General features: G+C 53.5%; 1 pseudogene; it reads left to right on the top strand.

Moving 5' to 3' along the window:
- Positions 1–14238, top strand: part of LOC128945560 (uncharacterized) — a 1627138-nt pseudogene that overhangs the window by 1017051 nt on the left and 595849 nt on the right.

Here is a 14238-nt window from a genome sequence, read left to right as displayed (position 1 = left end):
GCTCCATCCCCGCTCCTGCTGCGGGCTGCGAGGGCTGCGGGAACGGGGCACCGAGGGTGTGGCTGCTGCTGGGGGAGGAGGAGGAGGGAGGGAAGGGCACGGATGAAGGGGGAGGAGGTGGCGGGGTTAGGGATGAGAGGCAGGGGGAGGAGAGACGGAAGAGGAAAAGGAGGTGGAGAGGAGACAGAGGAAGAGGAGTAGGGGGAACGGATAAGGAGGAGCGGGAGGAAGAGGAGGCACAAAGGCGGAATGGGGCTCAGCTCAGGGAACCACGCGGTCGATCCCTCCCTGAATTCGCAGCCCCCACCTGAGGGATCATCGCCCCCCCATTGCGCCAAGGAGCGGGGAGGGGGAGCTCGGCCCGGATATCCCGGGGGGTCCCTGGGTTGGGGTTTATGGGGGGATGTTTGGAGAATGAAGAAGTCCAAGGCTGAGCGGAAAAGGCCCCTTGGGGGACATTGGGGGGTGGCGTTGGCGGCTGCCGGCAGAGGCAGCCTGGAGGAGCAGAGCCCTGTGTCCCCCAGGAGCCCAAAGTGGGGAGCCCAGAGAGGGGGGAGCGCCGCCATTGGCGGGAGCCTCAAGAGCCTGGAGAGGGACAGGGGGGACTTCCTGGAGCCGCTGCAGCCCAGAGCAGAGAATGAGGGGAGAAGGGAGCCCGGGAGCCCAAACAGCCCCGGCATCCCGAAATGGGGAGAGCGAAGCTGGGGGAGATTTTGGAATTGCTGGGACTGCCAGCAGCCTGGGCAGGGCGGGCAACGAGGAGAATGGGGACCCCCAATCCAAGCGTGACCCGCAGCAGGTGAGACAGGAGGGAACCCTCGAACACTAGAGGGGAGGGACCAGGGATGGGGAACTCCTTGGAGGCTTTTTCAGGGCTGAATCTTGGTGTTTGGGAGGTTTTTCTGGAGCCCAGAGTGCCAGTGATTCCAGAGATGGACTTGGGCAGAGGGACCTTCAAACTCAATATGTGTTGGGGAAGATTACACAGGAAAACCTTATAAATATGATTGTCTGGCAGAAGATTTTGGGAATATAGGAAGAATAAGGAAGATTTAAATGAAGGCAAGCTTTGAGATACCTTTGTTAGTGAACAACTGGAAAACAATGGTGTGGCCCAACTGAAGGTAATCCCCTTTTCATGAAACAGTTCCCTCTGCTTGCAGACAGATCCAAGGGTCAGAGCAGACCCTAGTGGCTCAGCAGAAGGGGTCCAAAGAGGAGTTTTTAGGGTTTAAAATGTAACACAGTATGGTGATGTATTGGTTCTTATAGGCTGTATGTAAATGCTGTAGGATTTGTATCTTGTACTAGATTGGTTGGTGAGAAATAGGATATTCAACACAGAAGAAGATTTATTGTATTGTAACGGGAACCTTACTCTCTTACGCTTTGGCTCTCTTACTCTGTTACCCTCTCACCCTCTCTACCTCTCTCTTCTCTCAGGCCTGCTCCGAGCTGTGCCTGGCAGCTCCAAGCAGGGCCCTGCACTCAGGCCCTTTGCAATAAACCGCAAGTTCCATGACCTGGCTGCAGAGATCTCTCGTCTCCGTCCGTCCCAACTGTCCTACCCCCCGACACTCCTACAAATGTGCTCATCCCTTGTTTTCCCTAAACCAGGATTTCCCATTGCCAACCCCAGGGAGGCTGCAAGGAAGAGGAAGATGCCCCGGGACACTGAGGCAGGTGAGGAGGAAGTCAGTTCTCCTTCGCCCTGTGTGCTGCTCCATCTCCCAGCCCAGCACGGCCCCGGCTGCAGCTCAGCCCTGGGGGATCTCCTTGCCCTTGTATTTGGCACGGAGGCAAATCGCATCCTGGCCTTGTCCTTCCTCCCCCAGAGCAGGAGCTGAGCTTGGAGAGCAGGGAGGACAAATGCCCGCGGCAGAACCTGGAGGAAGAGGCCGTTTTGAGCGGCTCCACGGCGCAGGAAGCCAACGGGGAGGAAAAGCCCCGGAGATGCCTCATGAGGAGGGGCTGCAAACGCAGCCTGCGGAGATCTGAGGGGGAAAGAGCCAGCCTGGGCCGGGAAGGCGGCCGGAGATGGAGCCAGAGCTCGGAGCTGGTGCTCCATGAGCAACTCCATGATGGGGAGAAGCCCCACACATGTGTGGAGTGTGGGAAGAGCTTCAGGTGGAACTCCGACCTTATCAGGCACCAGCGGATCCACACAGGGGAGAAGCCCTGCGAGTGTGGGGAGTGTGGGAAGAGCTTCAGCCAGAGTTCCAGCCTGATCATCCACCAGAGGACCCACACTGGAGAAAGGCTGTACAAGTGTTCTGAGTGTGGGATGCACTTCAGCCGGAAGTTCAGCTTGATCCAGCACCAGAGGACCCACACTGGGGAGAGGTCCTATGAGTGTTCCAAGTGTGGGAAGGGGTTTAGGACCAGCTCCCATCTCCTCCGGCACTATCAAAGTCACACGGAGGAGAGGCCCTTCCAATGCCCCGAGTGTGGGAAGGGATTCAAGCAGAACTCCGATCTCGCCAACCACCGGCGCGTCCACACTGGGGAGAGGCCCTACGAGTGTGATAAATGCAGGAAGAGGTTTCAGACCAGCTCCAATCTCCTCCAGCACTGCTGGATTCACAGGGAGGAGAGGCCCTTCCGCTGTCCCGACTGCGGGAAGGGATTCAAGCAGAATTCCACCCTCATCACCCACCGGCGCATCCACACAGGGGAGAGGCCCTACGAGTGTCTCCAGTGTGGGAAGAGCTTCTCCAGCAGCTCTAACTTGACCAAACACCAACGCAGGCACCACTGAGGGAAGCCCTGCGAGTGCCCCGAGTGCGGGTGGAGCTTCGTGTGCTGCTCCAGCTCCATCCCCCACTGGAGGAGGCGCTTTGGACACAGCCCTGGTCACTCACATTCCCAGTGATCCAAGGTGGGGACACACCTGGCTGCTTCTTCTTTTGGTTTGGCCTTAATTTTCCTCTGCTTCACCTTCATCCTTTAAAAACACCCAAAACTGGGTGAAATGAAGGAAATTGATCAAATAGATAGATCTGAAGTTCCATAATTTCTCAGTTGTTTTAGAGGGAATTTAGGATTTGGGGATGCTTTCTGTGTGGAGTGCTGCTGTTGCTAAGAGGCAGGAATTTGATCTCACCCTTCTTGTATTGCTAAGAACTCCTCCCCTGACCCAAACCCCAACTCCACCCTTGGGATGGCCTATAAAAACTCCATGGCCCTGCCTTTGCCTTGTCTTTGCTGGGTAAGGAATGGATTCCCAAAGGATCAGCCCTTTTCCCACTGGATTGCAAAGGATCAGCCTCATTCTCCACTGGATTCCTAGAGGATCAAGCTTTTCCCACTGGATTCACAGAGGATCAGCCCTTTTCCACTGGATTCCCAAAGGATCAGCTCTTCTTCGACTGGGTTCCCAGGGGATCAGCCCTTTTCCCACTGGATTCCAAGAGGGTCAGCCTTTTTCACTGGATTCCCAGAGAATTCTGACTCTGTCACTGTTGTTTTTTTGTTTGTACTACTGCATTTTTATTTTTAATTCTTCCTAATAAAGAACTGTTATTTCTACTCCCATATCTTTTACTGAGAGCCCCTTAATTTCAAATTATTATTATTATTATTATTATTATCATCATCATCATCATCATCATATTGTTATTACTATTATTATTAATCAAAGGGAGGGGGTATATAGTTTCCATTCCAGTGGAGGCTCCTGAAATGGGGAGACACCCCCAAGGATGGGCCATGTCAAATAGTTCCTCATATAGGTGAATGAGTTTATGGTTATGCATGAGGGTCTATGAATATGCAACAGGCTAATGTAATCAAGCCCGAATAATTAAGGGGTGTCCCCGAAAGTTACTGGGGGGTCTTGGTGGCTGTAACAACCTTTGCTCGAAGGTCCTCTCTCCCCTTAAATCAGCCTGTTGCACGTTCATAGACTTTTTGCATATCCATAGACTACTTTACATATTCCAGGAACAAAATTGGCTTCATCCTGTTTGGGGGTCCCATTCCCCTCCCAGCCTAATTTGGGTGTCCAATTCCCCTCCCATCTCAATTTTGGGGGTCCCATTCCCCTCCCAGCTCAATTTTGGGGTCCCACCCCCCTCTTTTCCCCTCTCTCCCTGCCCTTTCCGATCCTTCCCCCAGTCCCCTCCCCCGTGTTTGGTTTTGGGGGCTCCAGGCCCCTCCTGCTCCGTTTTGGGGTCCCATTCCCGTTTTGGATTAATCTGGGGTCCCCAGCCCATATCCAGGATCACCTTCCCCCCCTCTGAAATTCTGCTCCTGGCAACTGATGAGTCATCAGCGAGACATGCTCTGATTGGCTGGAAATTCCCCCGCGCGGTCTCTGAGTATTTACCGCAGTGAGAGGCCTTGGTCTGTGCCCGGCAAGTGATGAGTCAGAGTTGGGCCGGGCGCTGATTGGCTGAAAGTCGCTGAGCGGGGCCAGTGCTCTGAGTTTGTGCCCAGCAAGTGGAATGTCGTCAGTGCCGCGTGTTCAATTGGGATCTGTTTTGGGGTGGGGACCGGAGGAACTGAGGTTTCTTGGGGTTTCTTTGGGTTTATTTAGGGTTTGTTTGGGGTTTATTTGGGGTCATTTATGGGCTATTTGGGGTTTATCTTTGGTTTTACTTGGTTTATTTCTGTTTATTTGGGGTTATTTGGAAGTATTTGGGTTTATTTGGAAGTATTTGGGTTTGTTTGGGTTTATTTGGGCTTATTTGGAATTATTTGGGGTTCTTGGGAGTTATGTTGTTGTATATGGGGTTTTTTTTGTGTTTACTTTAGATCATTTGGGTGTTTTTGGGTTTAATTTGGTTTTTTTTGTTTGTTTTTTTGGGATTATTTGGGATTTGTTTGGGGTTATTTGGGGCATTTTCAGGTATTTGGGTGTTTTTCGGGGTTCTTTAGGGTTTATTTTGAGTGTTTGGGGGTTATTTAGGTTATTTGGGGTCGTGTGGTGTCAAAAGCTCCGCGAATGTTTCTCCTGCAAAAATCGGGAATTTTTCCTTAAAAATCTGAGGGTTTTCCCCCAAAAAACCGGCAATGTCCCTTAAAAATCTGGGACTTTTCCCAGCCATTAGCAGCACGACCCGCCCCAAACCATCTAATCACCACGGGTCTCCCCTCAGGAATACCGGCCTTCCTGTACACCGATCCAGCCAATCACTGCATGCCTCCCCTCAGCTACTCCCGCCCCTCTTGAGCTGAACCAACCAATAACCGCGCGTCTCCCCTTGGCAACTCCCGCCTTCTTTGCCTCTATGCAGCCAATCACCCTGCACCGCCCCCGCCCCTTCCCTGTCAATCACCATGCCCTATACGAAACCAACCAATCACCGGGCTTCTCCCCTCAGCAACTTCTGCCCTCCCCGCGCGTACCAGCCAATCAGAGCCGAGCCCGAAGTGGTGCCTGCTGACCCCAGGGCCAGGCATGGAGTGGGCGCCCTGTCCCCCCGGGGCCCCCTCAGGGACCCCCGGGAGCCACCCTGGGCTCGGGCGGGTCCTGCGGGAGGCGCTGGAGAGAGCGGGGGAGGCGCTGGGAGAGGACGGGGGGCTCCGGGAGCTGCTGAGGAGGCGCAGGGAGAGGTGAGGGGTCCTGGAGGGGTCGTGAGGGGAATTTAGGGAGGCGTCTTAAGGATGTTTGGGGGGGATTTGGGGAGGGTCTGGGGGGAACTTCAGGGGGTTTTAGCAGGGTCTGGGTGCGTTAGAGAGGCTTTGGGGGGGAATTTGGGGAGGGGTCCTCGTGGGGTGTCACGATCCGTCCTCATGGATGGGTTTCGTGATAGTTCGTGGATTTGATCTCAGGGTGCAAAAAGAACCAACACGGTAAAGGGGGTTTGCAATGATAATCGAAACAAATGCACCTTTATTGAGTGAGCACCGCAAAATGCAATAGAGGGATTAAGGGAGAGAAAAAGATGGGGGAAGAGAGAGACAAAAGAGAGACAGAGAGAAAGAGGGGGATAGAGCTGCCAAACGTAGAGACGAAGTCCTTTGGTCCAGTCCAGTCGAGGATCCGCCTGTTACGTCGGGGAGATATCGAGGTCTGTCATTAACTCAGAGGTTTTTACTATGATAACTCTATTGGAAATTGCGAGGCCGAGAAACACATACAATAAGGAATAGATGTAACAGGTAGTCCATGCTCTCAGCAGTAAGCGAGAGCCATTGTCTTCTTGGTCCAGCAGTCACAACCTGCAGGTAAACATCTCGTCTTGGTCAGCTTGCCTCCCCCACACACCTGCCCCGGGCTGGGGGTTTCAGTCCCAGTCCTTGGAAGGAGCAGAGGGGCCTTTTCACATGGGGGTTGCATGTCTCAGTCCTTGATGGAGAGGCTCCTTACATCTCAGTCTGTCTGTCGCGGTGGTTGTAAAACAGGTGAGGGTCTTCTGTGGGGGGACCACCTGAAACTCAGGAGAAGTCCAGCGAGGCCGAGAGGTGGGACAGCTTCCAAGGCTGTTGTTGCACAAAGGGCACGGTGCCCCCTTCTTCTCATTGGGCTCAGTGTAGCACACAGCAAACAACAGCTGTGAAAACAATGGCTTAGCAACGCACTCAGGTCTCGGGGCCTTTGGCGTGTGTAACTTTCTCCTACAAAGCCAGAGATTTTCAGACAGGGGGGTCTTCTATTCAGTGGTCTGCAAATGATGATCGTGAGGCAGATGAGGGAAAATTCGGACAGACTCTTGCAAGGACCAATTTCAAGTCTTTATTGTTTCTGTTGGCTGTAGTCCATTTGCTTGCCTCATCTGGAGGTTGTACTTGTGAAAAACGCTAATCACTTGGTTTTAGAATTTTAAAAGTTTAATAATAATAAAATTGTTATAAAAATAGTAATATAATTAGAGTAATAAAAATTTGAATAACTGAGATTTAGGACAATACAAGGCAATAAGAACAAAGAGTTACCAATGCTCTGGGTACCTTTTTCTGGGCAAAATAAGCCCAAACAAGGACACACATGTAAAGAGATTAACCTTTAAAAGCAATAGCCTATTGCATATTCATACATCTCATGCATGATTCATAAATTCTATTCAAACAAAGGATTCTGTCTGGTCAGTGTCAGCTTCTTCCTTTGAATGCTAATGGAGTCTTCAGGGCTGAGCAAGGTGGGAAAAACTTAGTTTCTTCTGATAATAGAGCAATAAATTATTTTCCTGAGAGATTTATCTGTCCTGTGGCTGCTTTCTGGTGTGAATACCTCATTCCTTTCTTTAAAAAATATCCTAGTGTTGAAGATTGGGATTCAAGATGTTTTCAATTACCATCTGTATGGCAGATTATCTTTTGTCAAGTGGGCACTTTGCCTTATCTCTCTCTTTGAGAGACCACATTCACACCTCCCTCTGGAGGGGACATCTGCTGATAACAGACAATTGAATGTCACTGCATGACTGATAAGAACTCTAAATCCCATTGTGAGATGCTTCGCCTAGAGGGAGGAGCCAAGCATTGCTACCCAGGTATAATCCAGAGGTTTTTGAGACACTAGCATGGCTTTCTCCATGGGATTCCCCAGAGAAACAGCAGCTGTCTCTTCTTCCACGGGATCTTCAGGGGAAGAATACATCCTTCTCTACAGGACACCCTTGCTCCAACAGAACCACACCTTACCCTCCAGGAGCACTGCAGCCACATTTCCAATTGGACTGCTACCAACACTCCACAGGGTGTCAGGTTGGCTTCTGACTCTGTCGGTGTTGTTCTAGTGTACTGCATTGTTTATTTTATTATTTTTTTTTCTTTTCCCTATTAAAGAACTGTTATTTCCTGCTCCCATATTTTTGCCTGAGAGCCTCTTAATTTAAAATTTATAGCAATCAGGAGGGGTGGGGAGGGTTTACATTCTCCATTTTAGGGGAGGCTCCTGCCTTCCTTAGCAGACTCCTGTCTTTCCAAACCAGGACCCTTGGTATCCATCAGAAGGCAGAGGCTGTTGTCCCTTCCTGGAATGATTTTTGCTCGGAAGTGATTATCTGCAGCACAAAATCACCATCCACTATTGACTTTCACAGGACAATGCCATTCTTACAGAGATACTGTCATGTTGCCTTGTGTGCTTCTGCCTGTTTTTCTTGCTCTCTGGATGAAAACGTCAGCCCAGCGTCTGATGGCCAATGCTGCGGGTGCTGCCCGTCTGGCTGTAGCCAGCAGCTCATGTCCAAACACAAGCGGGTGCCTTCTGGGCAAGGGGCTGGACTGGCATGAGCAGCCAGTTTCCCTGGTGAACCTGGCAGGAGCCTGGGCAAGTGCAGAAGATTGGGATGACCCTGGCATGAGAGAACGTGTGGTGTGTCTCTGAAGATGCTGCCAGTACTGGGAAGGAAGAGCCAAGACAAGCGCTGGAAGCAGACACATCCTGCCACTTTCTGCTCTTCCATGGACACGGAACACACTTGTTCCTCCAGCTCCAGAAGACTCGATGCAGCAACAAAAACATTCCTGCAGGAACCACCAAAGGCCAAGGGGCGTTTGGTCACTTTCCCTTCCACACCGCACGCTTGGGCAAATTGCGCAGACCCAGCAGCCTTTTCCCCTCTTCTCCATTGGCCTGAAGACACTGTGCACCAAGAGAAAGCTCCTGGACACTCGGCTATCCAACACAACAATTTAATGTTCCTCGAGTGGGTGAAGGGAAAGGAAGTGCTGGCAGAGGAGAGGTGTTCCCCGCAGGCTCAGGCGGCCCCAGCAGACGCAGCCTCCCGGATCAGTTCTCCACAGCGCCGCGGCAGGACACTCAGCCACGGGCACACAGGAAAGGCCGCGACTTCCAGAGGCGGCGGAGTTGGTCTGGCATGCTCTGGAGCCGGGAGGAGGGAACGCTCTGTACAGCTAAAAGGATGTGCAGAGCTTGAAGCGCCAGGCATGAGATGGCAGGGCTGCTGTCATCCGTCATGTCCTGAAGGGCTGCAGAGAAACAGAGGCACAGTCAGAGGCTGGATCTGCGGGGAGCTGGGCAGAGCCTCCAGCCTCATCCGTGCCACGCAGCTGCTGGCACGGCCTGGATGAAGCAGGAGCCAAGAAGGACGAGCTGGCAGCTGCTGGCCAGGAATGTCCCGCAGGCCCCTGCAAGGTGTCTGTGCTGTGGCCCCGCTGCCCTTGGGGCGCGCAGTAAGCGGAGCCGTCGGCAGGAGGGCCAGGGAACGCAGCTGCCAGCGGCAGCCCCCGCCAAGAGCCCGCGGGCCTCACTCACCGCTGCAGATGATGCGGAACTGCGGCTGCTGCCCTGTCAGGTAGCGCCCGGCCGTCCCTGGGGAACACAGAGCGTGTCCTGCCTTCAGAGGCACAGCTGCCGCCCACGGGCGCTGCCAGCCCTGAGGCCACACGCCCTGCTGGCCCGGCAGGGCTCAGCCCGGGCACCTGGCGCACGCTGCCGCCCCAGGGCACGGCTGCCAGAGGGCGGCAGCAGCAATGCCCAGGCCAGCGGGGGCTGCACATGCCCGCGCCCGGATCCTGCTGCCGGCACAGCAGGCGGGGCCGGGGCCAAGCTGCGGCAATGGCGCGGGCCAGGAAGGGAGCTGGGCTTGGCGCTCACCCATGAACCTGACGGCGTCCTCTCGCAGGGGCTCCTGTGCACTCCTCAGGTGCTCGGCCACTCGGCTCCTGTCCTCTGCCAACTGCAGAGAGCGGCAGGGCACGGTGGGAAAGCGTTGATGCGGGCCCTGCCCCTGGGCCGGGCGCTCCCTGCATCCGGCGCTGCTCCCCCTGCCCACAGAGCCCCGAGGCCTGGCCAGCAGCCGCAGGCGCCAGGCTCGGCACGGGGCACAGGGCCCGGCGAGCCACGGTGCCGCCTCACGGCAGAGCTCAGCTGGCTCAGGGCTCCATCGGCACCGGCCTTGGTGCCACAGGAGCCTGGAGAAGAGCCCGCACGGCCCAGGGAAGGGAGCGGCGTGTGGGGCGCAGGCCAGTGCCCCTGCGTGCAGCACTGGGCAGGGGCCACAGCTGCCAGCCCCACAGACTGGGCGCCGTGGGCAGGCGGCTGCTCCGGGGATTGGGCTGGGCATTCCAGGCTGTCCTTACCAAGCACTCGGCAAATCTCTGCATTTGATCTGTCTGCAGCAGCTGCTTGAGATCCTTCCTCTTCAGGAACCTCACTGCAGAAAGCAGCGTTTCCCAAGAGGCCTGCAGAGCAGCAGAGACCCAGAGATTGCACCGCAGCCCAGGGCACAGGAGCCGCATCTCTGTGCCAGGGCTGGGAGGAGGCTGGAGCCCGTCAGGTACCAGGGGGTGGGGAGACAGCTGAGCCCCTCCCATGGGGACACCCAGGAGGCCTCACCTGTGCTACACACTGGTTCTCGGCAGTTGGAAGAAGAGTGGGAACAGGCTCTGGCTGCCAGGCTTCTTCAGGGGCTTTTCTCCCTTTGCCACTACAAAGGCAATCACGTCTTGGAAGAGGCGAATGGAGAGCAGCTGCATGTTGCCTTCTGATATAAGGCTAGGCGACCTGGTTTCGAGGAACAGCACGGCGACTCGACTTTCCAGGGTCGCTCGGGCCAGAGAAGCACACAGACACCAATGTGGTGGATGGTCAAACGCCTTTATTATCTCATCTCGTGGGGTTTTATAGTCTTAGGGGTCTCTCTACGTCAGAGGGTGTCTGCATTACCATCTATGGTTAGTAAGGAGTGGAAAGTTACCAGGAGTGGAAAGTTACTAGCACTACTATCGTTAGGGGGGCTACATTCCTAGTTACATTTCTAGAGTAATCGCTTATCTTAAGGGATTAGGGGAAAAGGAGTCCTGCGACTTTCCGTCACATCGCGTGATCTTCCGATTGCCTGTCCCTATCTACCACATCTCCCCCCACCTTTTTCACAAATGAATGAGGTAGTCATATACATAGGCACTGAAATGAGGTATAAGGTTGTAGTTTGACAAGGAAAGGGGTTTGGTAAACCTGAGTAAGTTTTTGCCAGGCAAGTTTAGAAAATCTTTCGACTGGCAATGTTCCCTGGTTGAATTCACAGCAATTGTTGCCGGCCTATGAACAGGATGTTGGCCCGTTTTAGGTGGGTCTGAATGAATGAGACTAGCTTGTTCAGCAGGCATGGTCTGAAGGTAACAGCTAAAAGTAGCATTGCCAATGGACCTGTTAGGGTAGAAATTAGGGTGGTTAGCCATGGTGATTGATTGAACCAGGACTTGAAACAGCCCTGTTGGGCTTCTCTGTCTTTCTGTCTCTGAGCTAGTCTGTTTTGGAGTTCCGCCATGGAGTCTCTTACAACTCCCGTGTGATCCGCGTAGAAACAGCACTCCTCTTTCAAGGCGGCACACAGGCCTCCTTGCTGCATGAACAGGAGGTCCAGTCCTCGCCTGTTCTGCAAGACTACTTCTGAGAGTGAGGAGACTGACTTCTCTAGAAAAAGAAATGGATTTCTTGATCCTTTGCAGGTCCTCATCGATGGTCATTTGCAGCTGGGACAGTCCTTGGTGTTGGGTCGCTAGGGCTGAGACACCCGTGGCCGTTCCGGCTTCTCCTAGGCCGAGCAGCATTGCGATAGTTATACCTGTTATTACTTCTCTTTTGTGGAGCCGGCTAGGTTCTTCAAAAAGGTGGTACACTTCTTCGTCTGAGTGGTACAGGACCCTAGGAACAATCAGAACTTGGACACAGAAGTCGTTAGAGTCATCAAATTTGGCAAGGAACACACAGGGACTCACTCCAGATCGCTGGCAAACCCACATCCCAGATGCGGATGGGACTACCCACTTACTGTTTTTCCTGTCGGGCTTGACAACCTTGGTGCAGACGTTGCCTTTCCGCCTAGCTAGGGTTGCATTGCCAAAGCATCTGCCCTGGCCTGTGACTTGACTCAGGGTGATTCCTTTGCGGGGGGTATCCCATCTGCACTGGTGAGGGGCATTGGCTGTGGAGTAACTGAAGGGAGTGTTTAAAGCGACTCCTTCGTAAAAGGGGGCTTTAACATCATAACAAAGCCAGCAGGAGTTGGTTAGGTTAGGGTTGGATTCGTTCAGGGATACAAAGGTAGCTTCTAACATACGAAGGATTGGGTCTGAGTCTGACCCAGCTGAGCGGCCTATCTGAATGGCTTCCGCATGGCCGTTTGGGATATTGGTTAACTTCTGGGCAAGGCTTTGCGGTAGGTCGCGTTTGTCCCTTTCGGTGCGCTTTTAATCACTTTGTTGGGTCCGACTGCTCAGGGTGCCGATGGTTGGAGCCTGATAATTTGCACATTCACCCTCTCTTTCGACCCTTGAAGGCCTACTGTCCACGTTTTCCCTATGGCCCAACTAGGGTGATCTGACTGCAAAACCATCATGTTGTAGCCAGTGCATTTCCGTATTTTAGGGATTTTATGGCGGTTTCGATAAAAACTTCCCTGGAGGAAGATGGGTGTTTTGCAGCCGATGGGTGCCCAGGTGAACTGTAAGAATTTGTTGGGCTCTTGTGGCTCCCACCCAGGCCCTGATGGTCTGGCATCTGTAACAATGGTTTCGCAGCCCCAGTGCCCACAAAATCCCTACCCTGGGTGGTTGCAGTAGCTTTTTCCAGGGTTTGAAGCTGGGCACCAGTAGGATAGGTACATGTGTGTGGCGTGTTGGGAATTGGGGTCTACCTTTGGTTGTCCTGGAAACAGGTAGGTAATGCGGAGCACGAAGGATGGGGTGTTCGGTGTGGTGATTTCTTTGAGCACCTTGTCTCTACTAAGGTGTCGCATGACCGATGGGGGTAGTGATCTGGGCTGGCTTGCCCTCTGGCAACAAGCTCCAACAGCAAAATCACACAGAAACACCGTTGATGCTTGGGTCTCACCCGTGCGGGTCTCTCGGGTGCTGCCTGGCGGCTTGGTGGTCTGTCACTTTCCTCTAGAATGGGGATGTACACGTCACGAGGACATCCCACAAGCATGTCCAGTAAACAGAAACTCGCAATTCTCATCAGTCTCATTCTGCTCGTTGTGAAGGTCGGGTTTGATTGACTTAAGTGGACACCACCTGATTTTGCTGTCCTTTTTGACAGCTGCGTACCCTCGCCCCGTGAGCATCAGCCTCCAGCCCCGTTCCCATTCGCCTACCTCGTTTCTAATTACAACCTGCGGGCCCTCCTCTAGTGTTCGAGTGGCCCAGTGCTTTTGAACGGGACTGTTTGTTTCATCTCCCCTAGGGAATTGATTCAGTGCTAGCAAAGCGGTTGCCAGTATACGCACCTGATCTCCTGGGGGAATGGAATTGGCAAAGCCCTCTGCTTTCGCCAACACTTCTAGCTTGGTTTTCAGGGTCTGATTTGCTCTCTCGACTATGGCCTGTCCGGTACTGTTATACGGGATACCTTGCACTAATGTGATGCCCCATTTTGAGGCAAATTCTTGCACTGGTTTGGAGGTGAAATTGGAGCCGTTGTCAGTTTTGATCTGCTTGGGGATACCAAGCCAAGCCATGGCTGTCAGCCAGTGCTGAATTGTGGCCTTGGAGTTAGTTTTGTGGTGCTGTGTGGCTATGATCATTCCGCTATAAGTGTCCACTTTCACTACAAGCCATGCTCGGGGCTTCAGCAGATGACACCAAGTAAAGTCCGACTGCCAGATCTCTGAAGGCTTGAGACCTCTCGGGTTGACCCCACAGGTCCATAGGGGTGACTTCTGGCAATGAGGGCAGGTGGCTACCACATGTTTTGCGTCCGCTGTTGAGATTTCGCATCTCTTCACCAGTGCTTTGGCTCCAATGTGGAGCGACTCGTGCAGTTGACTAGCTTCCTGCAACGTCCACACACCTTTTGCTGCGGCGTCCACTTTGTCGTTGCCGATCTGGAAGTAGCCTTTGACTGGGTCATGGCTGTTGATGTGAATAACTGACATGGTGCCCTGTCGCGAGGAGAGTGCTTCTTCCAGCATTAGGGCTGCTGCAGATGTTGACACACCTGGTCCTGCCATGGCTAGGCAGAGCCTTGCCACAAATATAGAGTCCGTTACAATGTTGAGGTGTTCTTCTTGGAAGAGTCTGCATGCCAAGACCACTGCTGCTGCCTCCAGTTGTTGCACTGACAGTGTGGGGTCACATGCTTTGATGCAATGCCATTGCTCTCCTGCCTGCCACACTGCCGTTGCAGTTGAAGTCGTGGAGGAAGCGTCTGTGAAGACTGTTGGGCCTGGCTGCGGTTGGTCCTTGACCTTTGGCGGCATGTCCATGTCGACTACGGTCAGCAGCTGAGTCCAGGGTGGTCTTGCAGAATAGGAGATTTCTCCTCCGAAGCCGGTGAGAGCAAGGGCTAGGTACTCTGATATTGTGGTTGACTCCGTGGTCGCT

This window comes from Melozone crissalis, unplaced genomic scaffold (assembly GCF_028551555.1).
Source record: "Melozone crissalis strain CALT ecotype California unplaced genomic scaffold, PUWL_Pcris_2 ptg000066l_1, whole genome shotgun sequence".
Lineage (NCBI taxonomy): Eukaryota > Metazoa > Chordata > Aves > Passeriformes > Passerellidae > Melozone > Melozone crissalis.
Note: the sequence above shows the minus strand (reverse complement) of the source record. Positions and strands in the feature narration are given on the sequence as shown.